The sequence below is a fragment of the Eublepharis macularius genome, chromosome 12, assembly GCF_028583425.1.
Source record: "Eublepharis macularius isolate TG4126 chromosome 12, MPM_Emac_v1.0, whole genome shotgun sequence".
Classification (NCBI taxonomy): domain Eukaryota; kingdom Metazoa; phylum Chordata; class Lepidosauria; order Squamata; family Eublepharidae; genus Eublepharis; species Eublepharis macularius.
In genome coordinates, this window is record NC_072801.1 from 4792553 (window position 1) to 4815767 (window position 23215).

Sequence of the window (23215 nt, forward strand, 5' to 3'; positions counted from 1 at the left end):
TTGGGAACACCTTGGAGGCCTGGCTTTAAACCCCTGACAGTGTTAGCATAAAAGATTTACATTACGGTATGAGGGCCACACAAGAATAATAATTTCAAAATACATTGCCTTGGCTGCTGGTGCACCATGGGAAATCTAGAAGCGGCGGGCGGTGTGCCTGTTCAGTAATTACAAAATGGCAGCATTGGGTGGGGGGGTGGGGGCTTTGGAGACAAGGAGCTGAAGACGAAAGCCATCTGCACGCCTAGGCGAATTGAAATTACAGTAATATATGAAGACATTACCTGAAAAACCCGGTGCTATTTAAATGATTTACTATCACGCCCCAGCAAGCTTTAATTTAAGGATAAAGTCATTCGGCAAGCTAATCTGATAGAGGAGGCATTATTTCACGCAGTTAAGTTAATTTACACTAGCTGGTTTGTTGTTGCAGTTGGCGTTATTATCTGCACAAACAGCCGATCGGCCTTGACAGAAGCAATATACTGTTTAATACAGCATCTTAATTCAGCCAGTGAGCTATTGAGGATAAAGGTTTGTTTATAAGCAATAATGGGCTGGAAAGTCATTTGCGGGGCTAAGCTGATAACAGTGATGAGGGCTGTGGTGTTCCTTCCTTGCCCATGTGTTTTTATTTTTTTTTTAAAGAAAAGGAACTATCTGTTCATTTGTGTGCTTGTATAAACAGCGTTCACCCGATAGGTCATTCTGCCATCGCTCCTTCTCGGCTCTCATTACAAAGAGCCCTGTGGCATCCTCTTTCTTTCTCTGCTATTTACTCTTTCAGTGATCAACTTGGTCAAGCTGGTAGCAAAGCGTCTTATCAACTTCCCTCCCAGAGCCTGACAGAGCCTGCTGTCTTTTCCATTTAACTGGAACGAATTTGGAAAACATCTGATAAGGACATTAAAAAGCAAGATTCCCCCTCTGGTTCGTCCTAATTGATTTGTCTTCCTAATTTTTTTTTTAAACAATATTATTTAAACCACCTTTCAAGACAGGGACTTGTTTTTACACAGCAATGCTGTGCATTTTCAGGAATTCCAATATAACTGATTAAGGTAGCAGCACATGCCACAACTGATTGGAACAGGGCTGGATTAACTATCATATAAAGGACTCAAGAAAGGTCCACTTGGAATGCATTTTTCAGGGCACTTTTCCCTCACTGTTTGCTCCACTAAGTTCCTTTAAAGATGCTCAGCTATCAGTGATAGCAGTTGATAACCTTCTTTATGAGAAAGTGTAACTCTCCATATCAATGCATGTGTGGATGCTTGCAAGAGGTTACGTGCATACTGGCATACCAGGTCATCAAACCAAAGCAGAAGATTATCACATGTTTCTATTAAACAGAATTGTTTCTCCCTTTCCACAGAACTCTCTTTGCCTGCTCCTTCCACTTTCCCCTTTCTTTAACAGGTTCTTTGCTCCAAACATTTGCAAATTAAAAAGGATGCACATAATAGAGTAATATGCCAGGCAGAGGTAACTAACTTCCTTGTAGTAAAGAGTCCAGTAGCACCTTTAAGGCTAACCAACTTTATTGTAGCATAAGCTTTCGAGAACCACAGCTCTCTTCGATGATGAAGAGAGTTGTGGTTCTCGAAAGCTTATGTTACAATAAAGTTGGTTAGTCTTAAAGGTGCTACTGGACTCTTTACTATTTTCCAACTATAGACTAACTGTAGTGAGTTCCTAAATCAAGGGGGCAGCCATGAGAAAAGAAAAAAATCAGCCACAACCCGCCCGCCCCCCAATATTCAGTCTGAGAATTCACTATCAGCAGACTTGACTTTGCTGTATTTCACCCAAAAGCCCATGAAAAAAGAAGAAAATTGCAAGTTCACTGGGGCATTGAAACAGCAGAAGCAAGCTCCATTTTCTTTGTCAAACTGTTGCCCAATGTGGAGGCTGTTGCTACAAGGAATCAAACCCTCATGGAGGCCAACTGAACTGGGTAGAAAGCTGGAACAGCTAGCAGCTCTTCATGGGCTGAATTAAGACCTAGAGTGATGCAGTGGTTAGGACTTGACTTTGGGAGGCCCAAGGTTCAAATCTCCACTCTTCCATAACTGTGATGCAGTTGCTTTCTTATGGCCTAATCTACCTCACAAGTTTTTTTGGAAAATAAAACGGGAATGGCAGAGCTACCCATGCCACTCTGCAGTCCATGGAGGAAAGGTGAGAAAAAATGTACTAGGGAGAAGTTGGTGAACAGATGCATGCAGGGATAAATGATCCCTCAGGTTGATTCATTTGAAATGTGGTGCTAGAGGAGAATTTTGCGGATACCATGGACAGCCAAAAAGACAAATAAGTGGATATAGATCAAATCAAACCTGAATTCTTCCTAGAAACTAAAATGACAAAACTAAGGCTATTGTACTTTGGTTACATCATGAGAAGACAAGATTCTCTGAAAAAGCCAATAAAGTTAGGAAAAGTGGAAGGTAGTAGGAAAAGAGGAAGACCTAAAACGAGGTGGCTGGACTCAATAAAAGAAGCCATGGCCTCCAGTTTGCAGGATCTGAGCAAGTGTGTAAATGATAGGATGTTTTGGAGGTCTTTCATTCATAGGGTTGCTGCTAGAGGTCGGAGGCGACTTGGCAGCACATACACACACACACAGGTTTATGGGGCATGTACCTAAATATTGTTATTGCTATTGTTTAGAAAAATTTTTTATTGGGTTAGAACATTTTTATTTTTACATTACAGTCAATTTTCCCCTAATTTTTCGTTTCTAACCCCCTCCCTTTCCCCCCCTTTTGTTGACTTCCAACAGCTTTCCCACCCTCTGTCCCTTTTCCCTTACTTCTATTAAATTCCTCTGTCTAAAACAGATATACATTCTCCATTATATTAAGCAGTACATCTTTAACTCCTTTACTTATTATACACCCAAACTATACGTCTTTAGATAAACAATTTATCCCATTTTCCAGTTTTGAATATTTCTATATAAACCTATATATCATAAACCATAAAAATTTCCCACATTTAAATCAAACAATTTGATTTGTTCTCTATATATTACTCATTTCAACTTTTTATGGTAATTCTATATAACTCCTCGCATAATCAATCAATTTAACTCTTCTGTACATTCAGTTTGGTGCATATAAATCTTATCAAAGAAAGAAAATATTGTTATTTACTCAATCCTCATGTTTAAACCTTATCATTAATTATTCTCTATCAATGTTCTATCAGTTAACCTATACATATCTATATATATCTCAATCAATTAATCTAACTGCTTATAAATTCACATTTCTCTTCCTCCCCCGGTAAAGTCACCCCTCTCTTTTATACTTTTATTATACTTCAGTAGTTCTCAAACTGCCACAGTTTTCCTCCCACCTCCCATTTCTTCTCCAGATATTGTTTCAGCTTCTCCCAGTCTGTGTTAAACTGCCCTGAGTCCAGATCTCTCAGTTTTCTTGTCATCTTGTCCATTTCAGCCATATACAGCAATTTGTAAATCCAATCTTCAATAGTTGGCACTTCTTGTACTTTCCATTTCTGCGCGTACAAAAGTCTAGCTGCTGCAGTCATATAAAAAATCAACGTCCTATGATGGGCTGGAATTCCCTCCATTCCCAAGTTTAGCAGCAGGAGTTCTGGGTTCTTATTTATTTGAAACTGTAAAATTTCACTCATTTCTCTTATTATTTCCCCCCAGAACTGCCTAGCTACCTCACACGACCACCACATATGATAGAGGGAGCCCTCATGTTTCTTACATTTCCAGCATTTATTAGAAGTATTCAAGTTCCCTAGCGCAATCTTCTTTGGTGTCATGTACCAACGATAGATCATTTTGAAAATGTTCTCTTTAATATTAATGCATGTCGTTGTCTTCATTGTAGTTTTCCACAAGTATTCCCATGCCTCCATTGTTATTTCTTTATTGAAATTTATAGCCCATTTCACCATCTGTGTTTTAACTATCTCATCCTCAGTATACCATTTCAACAGTACTTGGTATACCTTGGATATTCTTTTCTTGTCTTCTTTAAGAAGGGTCTGCTCTAGTTCCGAGTTCTCTATTCGTATGCCCCCTTTTGCAAAGTCCGAGTTGTATAAGTCTCTAATCTGTCTATACTGGAACCAATCATAGTTAGGTGATAGTTCCTCTTGCGTCTTTATTCTAAGTTTAGATACTTCAATCTTAGTTATTTCTTTGTACGTTAGACATTGTTGTTCATTATCCACAGCTCTCGGATCTATCACCTCATATGGAACCACCCACAAGGGGGTTCCTTCTTGTAGGTAAGTTCTGTACTTCTTCCAGATTGTATATAGACTTCTCCTTACAAAATGATGCAGGAACATCGAGTTGACCTTTACTTTGTCATGCCATAGGTATGCGTGCCATCCAAAAATTTTTTTATATCCCTCTAGGGCTAATAGTTTCTTATTCTTTAATGTCATCCACTCTTTTAGCCAAACTAGGCAGATTGCATCATGGTAAAGTCTCAGATTGGGCAGTTGCATTCCGCCTCTCTCCTTTGCATCTTGTAGAACTTTTACTTTCACTCGAGGCTTCTTGCCTGCCCAAACAAAATCTGATATTTTCCTCTGCCATTTTTCAAATTGTTTAGAGTCTCTGATGATTGGTATTGTCTGTAACAAAAACATTACTCTTGGTAACACATTCATCTTAACTGCTGCAATCCTGCCCAACCATGACAAATTCAGTCTATTCCATTTGATCAAGTCTCTCTCTATCTGAGTCCATAATTTTTCATAATTATTCTTGAACAAATCTATATTTTTTGCAGTCAGCTCAACTCCCAAATATTTCACCTTACTAGTTACTTCACAGTCCGTTGTTTCCATTAACAATTGTTGTTTCTGCTTAGTCATGTTTTTACATAGTATCTTTGACTTCTTTTTATTAATGAAGAAACCTGCCAAGTCACCAAACTCCTTAATCTTATCTATCACTTTTGGCATGTTCTCCAATGGATCTTCTACAATTAACATTATGTCATCTGCAAATGCTCTAACCTTGTATGAATAGTCCTTTATTTTTATTCCTCGTATTTCCTCGTCTTGTCGTATTTGTATCATCAGAATCTCCAATACTAATATGAACAACAATGGAGATAACGGGCAACCTTGTCTTGTTCCTTTACTAATCGTCAATTTCTTGGTCAGTTCATCATTCACTACAATTGCTGCAGTCTGGTCCCTATATATTTCTTTAATTGCTCTGATGAATCTTTCTCCCAGTTGTAGCTTTTCCATAGTGGCAAACATAAAGTCCCAGTTTAAATTGTCAAACGCCTTTTCAGCATCAACAAAGAAGAAACCAACCTCCTTGTCACAACGCTTGTCATAATATTCAATAGCATTGATCACTGTCCTTAAATTGTCTCTTATTTGTCTGTCCGGCAAAAAACCTGCTTGTTCTTCCTCTATAACTTCCGAGAGCCACCCCTTCAGTCTCTCCGCCAATATCTTTGCAAAAATTTTATAATCATTGTTAAGTAATGATATAGGCCTGTAATTTTTCACGCTAGTCAGATCTTGGCCCTCTTTTGGGATCAATGATATATTCGCTTCACTCCAAGTGTCTGGAATTCTTTGATCCCTAAAAACTCCGTTCATCACCTCTTTTAGGAATGGTGCCAGTTCGTTGGCCATTGTCTTATAAAATTTAGCCGTAAGTCCATCTGGCCCTGGCGCCTTTCCTAGATTTGCGGATTGTATTGCCATACTTATTTCCTCGTCAGTTACTTCACTGTTCAACTTATTTCTCCAAGCTTCCGAGATCTCTGGAAGTTTGGTTTTCTCCAAATATGATGCTATTGATTCTTTGTTTACTTCTTTTTTATTATACAGCTTAGCGTAGAATTTATAAAAGGCTCTACTTGTTATTGCTATTGTTGTTGTTATTCTGCTCTCCCCGCAAGTGGGCTCAGGGCAGGTCACAACAGAAGATCAAAATATACAAAGATAAAATATCATGGCTATCCCAAGAAATGTAGTTTGGGCTCAGTCTTTCCCTCCCATTTATTTATTTAGATTATTTAGTGGCAATTTTGTTTTAAATAGAGCCCAAGGTTCTATGTGGAGAGAGAACCCACAGTTAGCACCCCCCCCCGCTTCTGTCTCAGAGCCAAAACAGACGCCTGACGTGTTGGGGACACTCATCAGTTTCCCGTAAGGTTCCACGGGAAGTGTAGTGAGAAAGAACTGCCAGGGAGAAGAGGGATTCTCTCCCTCTTCTCCCTGGCAGAGGTTCTTTCTCTAGGCATCTCGTCTAGTCTGCTCGGCTCCCTCTCGCTGCTGCCAGCTCCCGTAGCTCCCCTAAAAGCACTCCACAGCCAGAGGGAGCTGAGCATCTGGGCAGCAGCAAGAGAGAACTGGCAGCTGTGATAGGCTCCTTGTCCTTCTCGTTGCCACCAGTGTGCTCAACTCCCTCTGGCTGCTGAGTGCATTTAGGAGCGCAAGAGGAGCGCACTGGTGGGGCAAGAGGGACAAGGAGCCAGTCACTGCTGCCAGCTCCCTCTGACTGCCACTGGCGCAGTGGGCTCCCTCTTGCTGCCACCTGCACACTCGGTTCATTCTGACTGTAGAATACTTTTAGGGGAGCAAGGGGAGCCAGCTGCAGCGAGAGGGAACCGAGTGGACTAGACGAGATGCCTAGAGAAAGAACCTCTGCCAGATTCTTTCCCTCTTCTCCCTGGAAGAGATTCTTTCTCACTACACTTCCCATGGAACCTTGCGGGGAACTGACGTGTGGAGGACACGTGTCAGGTGTCCCATCTGTTTTAGCTCTTAGAGGAAGCTTCTGACACCCAATTGGAAAGAATAATAGGAAACCGCTCCATCATAGTTGGTTCCTATCTCTCATTTGTGAACAAGTCAGTTACTGTTTATTATCATGTACATGGTCATGCAGTCCTTCTGGCAGGGAGCTCCTTCCCTATTTTTTCCTCGCAATGACCTCATGATGCCGTTTGGGCTAACAGAGTGACTGGCGAGAGGTCACCCCGCAAGCTCTAGGACAGAGTCAGGATTTAAACCTGAGTATCTCCAAGTCTAGCTCAGTATTCTAACCACTATACCACATTGGCGGCCTTACAAAAAGTCTCCCTCCCAAGGAAACAGACTCAGTAAAAGAAGGTTGTGGAACTCTCTGCTTAGACATCTTTCTCATTTTTCGTTGGCAAACAATTCTGATGCATCAGCCCATCCAGAAAATAAAACTGCAAGGTTGTAAATTAATTCAAACTGATTTGGAAGGATTAGATTGATGGCCTGGCAAAAGGCAGAAGGCAGTTCAAGGCAGATGAAGGTAATGAGACCAATGGATAAAAGCACAGAGGACAACTGAAGCCAAAAAGGGAAAATTTTCATACCCAAGAGTGTTTTTAGGGAAATCCAGGATTATCTGTTCATCTTCCATCTCTGGGTTTTAAAACTATTCATTTGTCAGTTCATCCTAAAATTGAGGCCCCCAAAGTTACAAAGGCAGATTAAAAATGCTTTCATTTAAAATTTATTTTTGTCCACAAAGACTTTCTCCCCAAACTTACGGCTACCACACATGGTTGTTGTGAGAATAAGATGAGGACAGAAGAACCATCAGGACCAGCTGGAGTTCCTACAAGATGGCACACCTGGCTGCATGTGAAACATGCTTAGGCTGGGGGCCACTTTTTGCCTCACTGCATGGAGGGAGAGACAGCCTTACATTCCTGGGCATCCAGGCTTTGGGAGGTGGGGCCTGGCCCTATAAAGGGTGGCTCTGCCTCTGTAGGGCTCAGTTAACTTTGAAAGCTTGGCCTGAGCAGAGCTTTATCAAGCTCTCCCAGCCGAGCTTCTCTGAGGCCAGTTTTACTGAAGGCCCTTAGGGCTAGGTGGCTATAGCTGCCTTGGGGAAAGCTGTACTATTCCCCTGCTTGCTACCTTCAAATGCCAGGAGGAGAGCCAAGACCCAGTGCCAGGCTCAGTGGTTTGGCAGAGATTATTATTATTATTATTATTATTATTATTATTATTATTATTATTATTCCCCTTATTTGCATTTGGGGACTGTTGCTTATCAGTCAGGAGCTGATAAGCAAGGTTATACCCAGTCCTTGCAGGCCTTTGGCCTAATTAGGCCTAATTAGGCTCTTCTTCCCTCCTTATTTTGTTGGGAAGGAGTACTTTCAGCAGAAACAGCAATAGACTTTGCTGTAGGCCGCAGGGGTGAATTACAGCCATCTGAGGGGTGGATTACATTACTGCTACTGGCTTAGCAGAGTGGATGCTGGTAGGCCTCCTCCTCTCTGTTTAGGCTCCCCCCCCATTTATACTTACTTAGGAGGGAGTATTTCTATGATGTAATAGCTTGGCTTAAGGCCTTCAGGCAGCAGGGGGTGCATTTTGTGAAAGGGCCTTATTGACAGTGCGGCCTTATTGAGAAGGCATCTACAATATGCACAGCTCCAGCAACAGCCATTTTGAGTGTGGGTTTTATATGGTCTGATTTGCCTCCACTGGCAGTGGAGGCCATTTTGGTGGGGCTTTTACAGCTTATGCTGTGCTGGGGTGACCACTTTGAGTGTGTCACCCAGTGGCTTGCTTAGCCTCCTAGCACTGGCAGCCATTTTATAGTGGCCTCTGCAGCTTGCACAGTGTTTGGGCTGCCGTTTTGGGGGTACATGTTATTACAGTACATTACATTACTGTACATTTCCATCATGCCGCCTGATAAAATTAAAAAAAAAAGGCTAGCAGCTCTGCTAAGGGTAAACAGCCACTGAATACGTATCCTGCAAAGCAGCCCTACCTGCATAGTTAACCTTTGAGGCCAAAGGGAGTAAGGAAATACTGGACTATCAGTGTCTATCAGTCAGGAGGGCTGAAACATGGTTAGGCTCAGCCCCTGCAGGCCTCCAGCCTATCTAGGCTCTCCCCCCCACCCAATGTTTTCACTCTATTTGGAGAAAGTACTTACAGCTACAGCAGCAAAGGCCTGGCTGAGGCCGGGGTGGGGGTGGTGGGGCTTGCAGTCATCTGAAGCGCAGATTGCTTCACATATTATTGCTATTGGCTTAGCAAGGATTTATAGACTCAGGGTGGTAGCTTATTAAACCCCTTCCCCTCCTCAATTCTGCAGCCTTAGCACAATTGATGGCTGGTAGCAGAGCTGGCCTAGGCTGCTGTAACCTAGTCATGTTAGGGTGACAGTGAACCTGACTGGCAGATAGGTAAGTCCACTGGCCCCTAGTGCATGGCTGTGGGGGCTCCCAGTGTCAAGCAACAGTCTCCGGGCTCTCTTGTTTAGATTCCTGGATTATATCATCTTGGGTCATGCCTTTGGGTTTTATAGTCTGGACTCTGAGTTATTACTTGATTCAGTTATAAAGGGACAGTCATAAAGGGAGCAGCAGTTTGGGGGTCAACCCTCCTCTTTAGAAAGTGGAGGAGAAGGATGAGGTGGACCTGAGGAGGGAGCCACTGAATTAGATTTAAGGTGGTTTACTGCACATGGACCAGGCAGCTGCAAGCCGGCTTCCTTTATGGGAGCTCCAGCAGCTGGCTGGGCTCCAAGCCCTGTCTCCAGGGTGTTGACACCTAGAAGTGGAGTTTCCTTGGAGTTTCTTCTGCCTTGAGGCCCAATAGCTCTGGGTTTAGTTCAGGGGCACTGGTGGGCTGAGCAGTGGCCCATTGATCAGTCAGAATGGGGGTCTTACTATAGACCGTATATGCTTGGAATTTTCCAATCCTCCTATCAGTTGGTGTGGGGGAGGGAACTAGATAACCCCTCAGCCTACTTCACATAGACAATTAGGCAGTGGTGCCCATACCTAACCCTTTCATCCAAATTGTATAGGATTTTGAGAAGGGTTCTGGAGACTGGTCCTGGCATTTATATTTCAAGGCAACACCTGGTCTCACCTGAAGATGGAACAGGGCAGCTGGTCCCTCAGATTTCCTCTGAGCTATGCCTTCGGGGATGGCTGTGGTTGATTGGCAACCAGATGATATAGCCCCCAGCACGTGGTGCGCCTATGTCTAAGTAGATGGCAATCTCTAGGCTGGGGCATAGGTTGGTCTGTAGGAGTTATGGCTAGTGGATATATTCCGCAGTTTTTGGGGGGGGGGTGAAATTAAGGGTCTTACCTTGTATCCAGTGGCAGCCATCAGGCAGCTTATGTGCCTTTAGATTCAGTAAACCTCCCAGTTTGATGTTGGCCTGGGCATTTTCTGGGGCCGCATGATGTTAATGGTTGGTGTGAGAGTTAGATTCTTGAGCATTTGCACAGTGATGACCCAAGCCCTTAAGGAAGGGTGTGGTTGACACTGCACTTAGAGCCAAGCCACAAGTGACGCCTGACACAGGTTGGACACTTGTCCGCTTCCCTCAAGTTTTGATGGGAAATGTAGGCATCCTGGTCTTGCAGCTTGACTCTCCATTACAGCTGTAAGACCAGGATGCCTACATTTCCCATCAAAACTTGAGGGAAGCTGACAAGTGTCCAACCTGTGTCAGGTGTCACTTGTGGCTTGGCTCTGAGCCACAAGGAACTTGATGGCCAGCTGTTACTTCTGTTTGATGGGACATGGGGATTGTTACCTCACTCCTGGTAATTCTCCTGGGGGTAATGAGCTGGAATTCCCAAGGGCACAACCCTTCTGTTACAGGCCCCACAGACGTGCATGTATAGGCAAGGTGGCCTAGTGTGCTTGAGGGAAGGAGCTGTCCTCTGCCTCACATACTGTCATTCACATAGACAGTAATGACCTGGGCTGTGGGAGATGGCCTTTGCATTCATAGGCCCTTGCATGCATAGGCAGGGTGGCCTCGTGAGCTGGAGGCTGGAACGGCCTCCATTTCACGTTCAGTTCTTTCACCTGGGTGGTAAAACCTTGGTTCATAGAGCGCGGACCTTTCTTTACAGGCTCACACAGACCTGCAGCCGGGGTTTGGGCTCTGTTTGGAAAAAGGTGAGCCTATCAGAATATGAGTCTGCACTATTTCATGTAACGTCATTGACAGCCTTCTGCGGAGCTCTTAGAGGAGTGAGCTGGTGGCCCAATCCCTCACAGATCTGTCTGGGTGCGCACTGAGGGCACATGACCTGAAGTTTGAGACTGATTCAGTGACCCTCCATATTAGGCGATCCAAGACAGATCAGTGGCAGCGGGAGCACAGTTGTTCAGGTGGGCCCTTGCAATGAGTCCAAGCTGTGCTCTGTCTAGGCCCTACACCTATATCTGAAAGCCAGGGGTAGTGGCGATGGAAATCTGTTCCAGCACAGTGACGGGGCACCCCTCACCTGATACCAATTTTGGACGGTGATAGAAAGGGCCTTAGTTAACTTAGGCCTGGTGGGTGTCAAGTATGGCACCCACTCATTTCATTTTGGGGCAGCCTTCACAGCAACTGCAATGGGCTATCCTGTGTCGACAATCCAAAGAGTAGGTCGGTGATAGTAGGCAGTGTATCGGGCATACATGTACCCCTGCTGACGCTTTAAAGAGTTGTGTCTAATTGTTTCTTTTTCTTCTTAGGTACTGTGGTTCGCTGCAGGAGGTGTCGAATCCTCATATGCGGACACAGCATGATTTTCTGGGTGGCCCATCAGACCAAGAGGATGCCAATCGGGTCCCAGCTTGGGCTTAGTGGATGGGCCACTGTAGAGTGACAGGGCCTCTGGGTGCGATCCTCCGCCTCACGTGCTGGTCATTCACTGTGTGGTAGTGACCTTGGCTCACAGGGCATGGCCCTATCCTTTCAGGCTCACACAGGCTTGCAGTGTGTGAGCCTGAAAGCACCTGGTGGCACCTCCCCATTGGTGGGGAATAGGGGTCTGTCAGGGATTGGCTGGCGGGCTGTACGGCTGCCAGCTGAGAGGGCAGACTGCCTGTGGGACCCCCTGTACAAGTCCTTCCCTTGGACTTCATGGCTGGGGTGTATGGAGCTTTAAGGAGGGAACCATTTGCCTGGCTGGCCGGGTTACAGCCATTCGCATGGATGGCTTGCACCTGGGGCAGGGGTGACTCTCCCAGACAGGTTGGGGAGGAGGTCTGGGGTGATCCCTTGGTCCTGACCTGTACTGCTAGTGATGCCCTTGCCATTATTAAGTTTAATGTTGGTCAATAAATGGCCCAAATTTATACCCAAGCCTTGTGTCTGTCTCTTCATTCTGAATGGGGGTGGGGGTGGGGCAAGATAGCTTTGTTGATGCTTCAGTACATTGAACACTTGGAAACTTTTATGCAGGAATGAGACATAAATTCAAAACAGGCTAATACTTGCATAAGAGATGATAAGACAAATTCTGTGTTTGAAACATCAGGGATGAGCAATTGAAAACCATCCCCAATGCTGGTGTAGCTACTGGCCCAAGGCGACTCCAAGGGGCTCCTTTCTTCCTCTCTCATTTGCAAAGCTTACTCTTCCATTTTTAAACATTTTGGCATTTCCTCTAACATATTCATTGATTACAGCTCTATTGTCCTATTCATGCTTTTTATAGGTGTACTTAGTAGAATATTATGCACATTTTCTTTTCTCTACCACAAAACACGTTAAAGACAACAAATTTGGAAGACGAGAGTTATTTTATAAGTGTGATCTAAAAGGCCATTAGCTGTGTTTCAGGATCTTTTGAAAAACCTGCAAACCACCTGCATCCATCTCAGTGCGTCTCAGTGCATTATTCAGAATCATTAGCTACGGTGCTGGTAACTGAAGGATGGAAAGAAGAGAAAGGGCTTACAAGCAGAAGACATGTAAGATCCAAAAAGAGCTGATCTTTTTTGGAAATCAAAGTCCAACTACTCCGACATGAGAACTATGAGGGAGCCAGGGTGGTGTAGCAGCTAATGTGATCTGGGAACCCCAGGTTTGGTTCCCCACACTGCTGTGGAACCTTGCTGGGTGACCTTGGGCCAGTCACAAAAATTCTCAGCCTAACCTACCTCACCGGGTGTAAAGATCTGCCAAGTAACTTTCAATAGGACTTCACTGTGAGCTGTAAAAGTACCTTTATTGATTAGCCACTGGTATTATGATCTTACTCCATCTTCACCAGGAATGACGGTTATGTGCAAATATCAAATGTATATAGGCTTTCAAAGTGCGCACAAACACTAGACTCCCTCCCAGTCTAATGGTCTGCTAAGCGGGAAAATAGCAGAGATGCTGCCAGAGTTTTCCAAGGCCATTCAGGCACCTCTTCCCACTGGAGGAGAGGACACACAGAGAACAGTGGGAATGAACACTTCCCCTCACGTAGCTTCACATCTGCAGTTCAAGCACAGAATACTTGCAGTATTACTCAGAACATATAGCATGAGTACACTTATAAAAGCAGGGTGTGTGGCTGGGCATGACAGTGGATGGCAAGCACCTGACACAGGGTTTATTGTGATGAGAAAAATGGAAGAGAGGAGAATGATGTAAGTTGCTTTAGGTACTCATTGTGGCTAAAGTTGGGATATAAATGAAGTCAAATAAATAAACAGTTTGATAGTGCTGCCCAGGGCTTTTTTTCAGGGAAAATAGGTGGTGGAACTCAGTGGGTTGCCCTTGGAGAAAATGGTCACATGGCTGGTGGCCCCGCCCCCTGATCTCCAGACAGAGGGGAGTTGAGATTGCCTGCTGCGCCGCTGAGCAATCTCAACTCCCCTCTGTCTGGAGATCAGGGGGCGGGGCCACCAGCCATGTGACCATTTTCAAGAGGTTCCAGAACTCCGTTCCACCGTGTTCCTGCTGAATAAAAGCCCTGGTGCTGCCCCTTATCGCTCAACTTTCTCCCAGAGCTTTGAATTATATAGGGAAAGGAAGGGGTAGACCTGAGGCAAGTTCAAATGTGCTTAGTTCTGGAGCTTTGGACCAGGATTGTGCAACCAGGAAATTCACCTCCCACAAAAAAAGTAAGTTATTCCACCTCTGCCATTTTCTTTGAGAAACAAACAGTGATCTAGGGGCTGAGGCCTTCCCCTGATGTTGTGTCCTGGCACTGGTAGTCAGAGGCTTACTGCTGTTGAATATAGAGGTTCTCTTTAGTCACCATGGCTAATAGCACTGATAGACTTAGGGTTTCCAGGCTTCAGCTGGGAGCGGGGAATCCCCCTCTTCCACCTTCCACCCCCTGCCCCCGTTTACCTGGCTGGTGGGGGAAAAAGGCATGTTCCCGGGCGGCACAGCATGCTACCGTGCTCTGCACTGGGCTGATTTGGGCCCCAAATGGACCAAATCAGGCCCATTTGGGCCTAAATTGGCCCACTGTGAAGCACAGGAACTCTCCATGGCCCTCCCAGCAGTGCTCCCGTGCGCCACAGTGGGTTGAATTGGGTCTGTTTGGGGCCTAAATTGGCCAGCTGCGAAGTGTGGGAGTGCTCCCAGGGGAGGCACGAGGTCCTGTGCAATGTCACTTCCCAGAAGTGACATCATCATTGCAGCCTGGGAGTCTACACGCTTTGTGCGTGCATAAAGATGGTGACAAAGGTGAGTGCCATTTCTACCCTCCGGGTGGGAGGATCTGGTAACCCTAGACAGACTTCTCCTCCATGAATCTGTCTAATCCTCCTTTAAAGTCGTTTATCCTTGTGGCTATCACTGCAGCCTCTGGTGCTCTAATCCTACTTCAATGAACATGGAAAAATCTCAGTTTAGTTCTTACGACTCTAAAAGAAGTCGCCTCAGAAACACGGCCTGATTTCTGGTACCTGCTTTCCAGCTTCCTTGGAATTCAAACCACAGTGCTATTAAGGAGGAAACTGTCAAACTAACCCTGTTTTCAAACCCTGCTGTTTTGTCATCTGCTGACAGAATGCTAAAGCTGGAGAAAGGCTCCTCAGGAGCAAGGAGGTCTTGTCTCTCCGACGGACTCATGGGATATAACTTTCCTTTGGGGAGCTTTTCCCCTGGGATTAATTCAATAGCACAGTCCATGTTCTGGTGCGGCGGTAGGCTATCCGCCTCCTCCTCACTAAAGGCTTGAGCCATGTCCTGATACTCTGGAGGGATTAAACTTAGTTCCTCAGCGGTTAACAGGGCGACTTCTGCATTCGTGGGGGCTACTGCACCCCACTCTGTCTTCCAGCAATGTTGTTGGCAATATTCTGGATCAAACACTGTCATTCCTTTGGCCCAGTTGATGTAGGGGTTATGATCCCATAACCATCTACTGCCTAAGATGAGTGGGTATTTGGCGGCTTGGCTGACAATGAACGGACGAACTTCCCAATGCTTGCCCATGCCTGTAGGCACTTGCTCTGTTTCTAGGACTGCTGGGTTCATGTTAGAGCCGTTCATGTGCTCAGGGATAATTGGGACTTTAATTCATGCGTTTCTAGCCCCAGTCCATTTACTAGTGCTGGTGCTATAATATCTCGGGAGCACCCTGAATCAATTAAGGCTTGAACTCGGATGTGGGTCCCCCTCTTAGGGTTTAACAGCATAACGGGAATGAACAATATGGCCCCTCTTTCTCTCACCTCCTCCGGGGTGGTCTTCTTCTCGATCTGCCGTTGGGGCCTCCTCACGACAGATCCATCTCGTTTCCCAACGGCGGGCTAAGCTCATTGGCCTCCAGGACCTGTGCTCTGAACTCCATGTACACTTCCTCCGCCTCCAAGCCTGTCTCGGTGTGCCCTTTTTTAGCCGTACCCCGGCCCGTGCTGGATCATGAGGCCGGGGTGGGACGTGCCGGGGGCGCTGGCGCCTGCACCCAGAGAGGGCATTGGGCTGCAAAATGCCCACTGTTTCTGCATTGAAGGCATAGTCCTTGTCTCCATCACGTCTCCCTGGCTCCTCTTGCAGCAGGGGCACCCCGTGCTCCCTGCTGGCTTGGCAGGGCTTGTCGGGTCCCCGTGGCTTGTTGCTGCTTAACCATTCGGATGACTTGAGTGCGATTTTTCACTTCTCAAGCCAGTTGTATCCATCCCAGAAGTGCTGGTGGATCATCTTGCATTAGCGCCCTGTCCAGTAACTTGAGGTTCATCCCATTCCAAAACAGCACAAGCTTGGTTCCTTCCTCTTGTTGGGGGCATTTAGCTGCCAGCTGACGAAATTTGGCTGCATAAGCTCTCACTGACTGGGATCCTTGCCGCAAGGTTTGCAGTTCTGTGCGAGCCCGTTCCCCTTCTAGAGGGTCTTCATATTGGGCTCTGAGCGCAGCAATAAAGGCTTGTAGACTTCCCAATTCTGGGGGCCTCGTATAGTAGAGGGTTACATACCACTCAGCTGCTATGCCTTCCAGGCGGGCCGCGAGATGCATCACTCAGCTCTCTTCATTAGGGAATAGGTAACCCCACTGACTGAAGAATTGCAGGGCTTGCATGACAAAGAACCCTAACTTATGGGGGTCACCGTCAAAGGTAGCTTCCAGCTTAATCCATCCTATCGGTAGTTCACCCTCACTGGCTCCTCCCACGTCCACAAGTTCGACAGGTGGCCGACGCGGTGCAGGAGGTATGCCTTGGGGATGTGGCTGAACTGGCACGGGCCTCAGCAGCCTAGGTTTCGGTAGCGCTCCTGGGGCACCTGGACGCGGTTGAGGTGGCGGTAGAACGAGGAGTCTCCCTGGTGGTCCAACTCCCCCGGTTGCGGTCTCAGCTGCGGCGGTGGCGCTGACCCCTGAGGTTGAGGCACGGCTGCCACTGGGATAGTAGGCCCTGGACCTGCAGGGGCAGTTCCTCCGACAACATGTGCTGGGGGGGGGCCCTGGTGGAGGGACTCCTGGCGCTGGTCCTTGGGGCGCTACCCCCCCTTGCGCACCATTTCTGGTGGGTGCGACTCCTCTCAGTGGTGGTGGCAATGGGAGTGGTGGGCCTTGCATGGGTGGGGCGGCCGGTCTTGTGTTGCCTCTGGCTGCTGCCAACTCAAGCAACTGATGTAGTCCCGCTGGGGCCTGGGCCCCAGCGCACCCCGCACCATCCTCTCCCTGGACCAGCAACACAATCAAATAGGTGGCTTGCACTAAATCCGCTTACATTGCCTCAATTTGCGCTTCCAGGGCTTGGCAGCGGTTCTCCTCCTCTACGTTGAGGTCGGGCTCTGTCTCGTCCTCTCTGGGCTGCTGGAGCAAGCTCTCCTCCCAAGCTCTCTGTTGGCGGCCGGCTCTCTCCACTGCCTCTTCCGTGGCTTGGGCTCCTTGAACTTGGGCTTGGGGACCAGACGCTGCGGCTGCCCCTGACGGGACTGGGTCCGACATCTCAGTCGCGCTAGCCACCCAACCTTTGGCAATTCCAGTCACTGCTAGAACTCCGTACTGTAGCACTTGGGCCTGCCCCTGTAGGGCGGCCAAACGTCCCTGCCTTTCAGGAACCTCCACCTCACTCTCCCAAGTTCTGACTGAACCGACATCCGCATAGTCCCAACTCATGGGCTCCGTGCGCGGCGTAGTCCAATCTGGGAGACTGCCCATTTCTTCTGGCGGATTCACTTCCACCAGGCATTGCGCCGCCTCGTCCCAACGATACCACGGTCGAGTACTGGCCCGGCCTTCTCTCGCGGAGAGAGTGGACCTCCTGTTGGTTTCCCAAACCGGGCCTCCGGTTGCTCCCAGGTCCTCCGACACTGGAGCTAAGTCCATCATAGAGCGGGAAAACATAGTGCCGGCACGCCTCTCCCTGGTATCCCGGGGCCGTGGACCCCACTGCCGGGGTGTAGGCACGGACGTTAGAGGGGTAAATCCTCGTCCCACGCAGGTATCCTGGGTCTGCGTAGGCCCGGACGTCTGAGGGGTAAATCCTTGTGCCACGCTGGTCTGGTGCCTGGTGCCTTCCCTGCTCGCTCGCGCCTGGTCGGTCCCACCGTCAGGCTGTGTAAACGACCCCTCACCCTCCACTCCTGGATCAGACGGGTCTGTCAGAGGTAATCCGGTATCCATCTCGCCCAGTTGAGGGGTCAGGGAAGTTAAAAGGGATTCTCAACAAAATGTCAGACTATGGAATCCCAGTTATCTAGAGTTCGTCTCCGCCCTTCTGCAAGAAGCACAAAGTTTCTTGATTCCAAAAGGTTTATTGAAAGACAATGCTCAGGATACAGTTATCCATATTCCAAGGACTAGGCAAGTCTTGGCTGAACAAAAGCTTTGTTGAGAATGACACACAAAGTGAAAGTAACAACACTTCAAACACCTATTCCCAGCCTCCCCCCTTAGTCCTGTCTAGAAGGCCTGAGAAGGCGAGGACATCAAGGTCGGCTGGAACGGGTTGATAAGAACTCTTTGCTCCCATGGATATATGCGGCTTGGGCAACACCTGGGCCTGGAGGGAAAGAACTAAACAACTACAGATTACAGCATAAGAACATGGTGTAGCTTTGGCTTGAGAACTGACTAGCAAACTGACGCTCTGACAGCAGACCTCAGGATTGTGCTGCCTGTTTAGGAGGGTTGGTGTAGTGTAATCCTAAGAATACTTTACTGGAAGCAAGTCACATTGGGTAGACCTGTGGCAGATTGTACTGTTAATCTGATTTGGCTAAGTTTGGCACTCCAGTTCTTCAGTATGTTGGCATGAACTGCCCTGTAGTGTCATGACTGAAGTGTCAGGTTACGATCTGGGAGGCCCAGATTCAAATCCCCACTCTGAGATGAAGGTCACTGTATGGCCAGTTATACACTCAACCTAATCCACTCCACAGGGTTGTGAAGCTAGACTGGCAATTGGAGCTACTTTTTGCTCCTTGGAGGAGGAAGAGGATCAAGAATAGATTAATTTCCTTTGCCTGGTCTTCTTCTGGTAGTTTTGATTTTTTAAAGATGGTTCTTGGAGGCCTGTGATGTATCTTAATTGGTTTTATTTCATAAGCTGCTTTGAGGGTTTGCTGTATCCCCAATGCAAAGTCTTTCCAAAATGAAAATTTTAAGTTTGAGGGGAGGTTTCACACCTCCCAATCCCAAACAAGTCCTTTTCTGCTCCAGCCATCCAATTCTTAACTTTTTAAAGCAATTGACCAGAACAGTTTTGGAAACATTTTCAAAACTTGTAAAAATGAAGTCATCTGTGGAGCAATTCTACAAGGACTGATGGAGGAGCCAGGGCTGCTGTTAAAATGCAGAAGGACTGGTGCGATCAAGAAGGAGGTTATAAAACACATAGCAGGGAGACAAATTGTATTAGCAGCCTCATTTTGCCATGAGGTTATACTCTATATTGAAAAAAGAACAAATAGAATTCTGTTTTCATCTCGTTTTGCCTAAAGCTTGAAATAAAGAGAAGAAGCAAGGGAAAAAAACTCTCTGTCTGATAGTAAAAAGAAAAGAAAATTCCCTTCTGAATTTCCCCATTGTAGATTTGTATTAAGTTTTTTTAAAAATTAGCCATCTCCTTACAGTTGATCTGCAAGTGAATAAAAGCCATTTATAAATGATCAGAACTGGATGGGAGGGGGAGGAGGGGGGAGTTGGAGAGGCCCTTCAAATTGTTCCAAATTATCAGCAGGCTTAGTCCTCATCTGCATATAGATTGAGCAAGTCAATCACGAGGTTGCTCCAGGTATGTTTCTTGAGATATGATTATAGAGATATTTGGGAAACCCTTGTCAAGATACAATGGGCAGAACAAGCAGAGAGGAATTTATCAAGCACTCTTCAGTGTGCTTTTCCATATTTTTTTCCATAGGAGCATGCGGGAAAATCAGCCAAGTGGGTTCTTTTCAAAGTTGGATTAGAGAGCATTTACAACACACACACACACAGAGAAAATGCCCACATTATAATGCGATTTAGGTTGCTAAGCTCACTTTGCCGGGCTCCCAAATGATTGGAACTGGTTTTCTTAGCAGATTTCAGCCGTGCCTGTCAAATCAGGATGGGACTGGAGAGAAAAGGGAAAAGAAGGAAAGAAATTCATGCAGGTTCGCTGTGCAATTCCTTCCCTGGCCTAGCTAGAGGCAGGCAAGGGGGGTACCCTCCTGTGTATATTGGACTGTGGAAAGAGAGGAATTGACCAGATGAACAGAGCTGCCCTTGGAAGGAAGGGGGTGCTAAGGAAAATCAGCCTTTATGGCCCCCTTAGAATCCTTTAAAACAACACCCCTTCCTGTCTCCCTTGCTGTAGAACAATTAAAAAAATGCCCCCTGGCTCTTAACAGGGCTTGCATGAGGTTAAGACAAGGAAATCCCTTGCAAAGACAGGCCCAGTCCTCCCCATCTGTCCCTAGTGTCTGGTTCTGCGCTCTTTTCCAGCATCTTTGAGGAGAGGGGGTTCAACTTAGTCACTCTTCTGAAACTGCTCTCAGTGAAGCTTATTGACGTGACAAAGTAGACCCTTGTCCCTGTGTCCAAACTTAAAAAATAATGAAGAAGGAGTATGTAGGGCTGTTCTTTCTTTCCCCACAAGTCCCTCTCTCCCCCAGAGATGCTGGGACATTTTGGTAGTCTCATTTCCTTCCCTTCAAAATTCTAGGAATTCTTTGTTGAAGCACAAACCTTTTTCCCAGATGTGAAAAGTCACTGCAAATGCTACTTAGGTTGTAATTTATTGGACACAATATAGGGGGTGTATATAGGTTTCCAGGTCCCCTTACTGTCCCAGTGGGAGGCTGGGGACCTGGGTCTTATCTTTCCTGTGGCCAGCATGCCTCACTCCTGCATGATGATATGACTTCCAGGTGACATCATTGCATGGGTGCTGGAGCACGCACGCATTTCACAACTGGCTGATTTGGGCCCAAATCGGCTCAAATTGGCCTGCTGCAAAGTGCACATGTTCTCAGGGCGCTGCAATATTGTCACTCCTGGGAGCGTACCCAGGCAGCCTGTTCCCATGCCTTTCTCTCCTGCCAACCAGGTGAGTGGTGGCAGGGGGTGGAGGGTGAAAGTGGGGCATTCTCTGCCCCCACCAGGGGAATGAGATCCCTAGGCATATAATCTTGGGTGTAGCTGAGTGGAGGAACAAAACATTATTCTTACTGGGCTTGCCATTCCCCACCCGGGGGTGGGGGATCCCCTGCTCCCACCTCCTCTACCCCAGCCCTACTTGCCTAGCTAGTGGGGGGGCACGCTCCCCCAGGACACCCCCCGACAGTGTGGCACACCTCCAGGCATTGCAGCGCACCCCCGCACCCTACAACGGGCCCAGTTGGGCCCAAATCGTGCCCATGGGGGCGGGATTCAGCCATTTGCGAGTGTGGGAGTGCTCCCAGGCCGCCTTTTGACCCGTGTGATGACATCACTTCCTGGAAGTGACATCATCACGCATGCCAGGAGCATGAGGAAAGAGGCTGAAGCTACCTCAAGGTAAGTGCCAGGCTCCCAAGCTCCCGCCGGGGGACTCAAGGTGTCAGGCTCTGGATGACAGGATATGGATGACAGATCTCTGGATCATTATAGCAAGACACAGGTCCTTGGTTAAATGACTTTTATTCAGAAATCAGATCTTATCCATATTCAGGTCCATAGGTCTACTTAGGAGCAAGGCAAGCATCTAAGCAGCTTGAGTAGAAACTTGACAGGAATGACAACATGGGGAAAATACATTTCTTTTCTATCCCGTTTTTCCTCCCTCTCCCAATTCTAAATAATATTTTGCCGTTCTTTCCCTGTGAGAACATTTTACATATTTGTGCTATCACGATTCGTTGCTAGGACGAAAGACATATCATAGTCTGAGAGGAGATGCAAGGTCATAAACATTGGAGTCCACCAGATAACCACCTGTGAAAGGCTGAAAAACAGAGCACTAGCAAAAGGGAATTAAGTCACATTAGGATTATACATTAGGAAATTAAGTCACATTAGGATTATACTTATGTTAACTAGACTAAGCTTCAGAATCAGAATTAAAATTGGCACAGACATACATGACAGAAGGGACCTGGCAACCCTCATTCTTACTCTCACATTTGCAAGGAGCCTGCAAGATAGGAGTCAGATCCAGCTCTTTTACCACTGAGAGTGGGTGAGGCAAGGCAGAACACTTTAATCCACCAAAGAAGCCTAACCTGAAACCTTTTTAGGAGTCACTGAGTATCAGTGACTTATTCTGGTCTATTGCTGCAAAGAGGCTTATTTGGTTGGCGTGTGGTTCATGTTCTCTGCAGCTCCACCCCTTTGGGTACTGGGTCACCACCAGGTCCATCCATTGGGTCACTAGCTGAAGACTCGAATGTCAGCAAGTCTTTCTGGCACTATAGCAAAACATGGATCATCGCTTTTCAAGGAATACAATTTAAATTTTACCAATTGGGCAAGGAGCTTCATTTGGATTTTCTCTGGCAGAATGACTTTTATCAGTCCCGCCTACCTAACACTGAATTACATGTGATGATGCTTGTTACCTTACTTATCAAACATGTCTCCCTATAGTGATAATTGTGTTGCATAATATCCCGTGCACTCTAATGTGAAAATGGAAATTTTTTTGATGTTGAATAGAAATGATTTATTTTTTTCAATTCCTCAGGGGGATTTGTTTTATCAAAACTCATGTAGTATTTAGCAAAGTAATCATTGCTCAATTGTGAAGCATGAGAAGTATAAAATTATGATAATAGAAGTGGAAAGAATGAAAACTATATTAGAGCTGACCTCATTTTGCTTGATTATTAATGGCTTTTCATCTAATTTACAAGGCCTAACCTTTTGCGATACCAGAATGCAGTGTAAGTGTACCTTTTAAATTCACAAAACTTAATTAGATTTGCAATATATCATATACTTAGGATTTCTTTCCCCTCATTAAGCAACAAAAACCACAGGAATTTTTTGCCAGGCATACAATAAACAATGTTTAAATAGTGACACACAGATTTTGTTCTTCTCAAGACAAACCGGAGAAGCTTAATTGTTTGCAACTAGGAAAAGAATAGCCATGCAAATATATTTATTATTACATTTCTAGACCGCCCTCCCCATTGGACGGGCTCAGGGCGGTGTAACAACATACAATTTATAACATACAGTTAAAACAACAAAAACATTATAAATAAACATTTAAAACATTATTCCGTGTGCAATAAAATTTCTCAACAAGCGGATATAAGTATTAACATTCAGCATTTTAGGCACAGGGCTTGGTTCTTGCATAATGACCTGCATCACATTTTATGAGCTCCTGCATGGGTGGTGGATGGTCTTCAGTGGTATGGCCAGCAAGAGGACAGCCTAGCTCCCACCAAATGCCTGGCGGAACATCTCCGTCTTGCAGGCCTGGCAGAAAGATAGCAAATCCCACTGTGCCCTGGTCTCCTCAGACAGAGAGTTCCACTAGGTCAGAGCCAGAACTGAAAAGGCCCTGG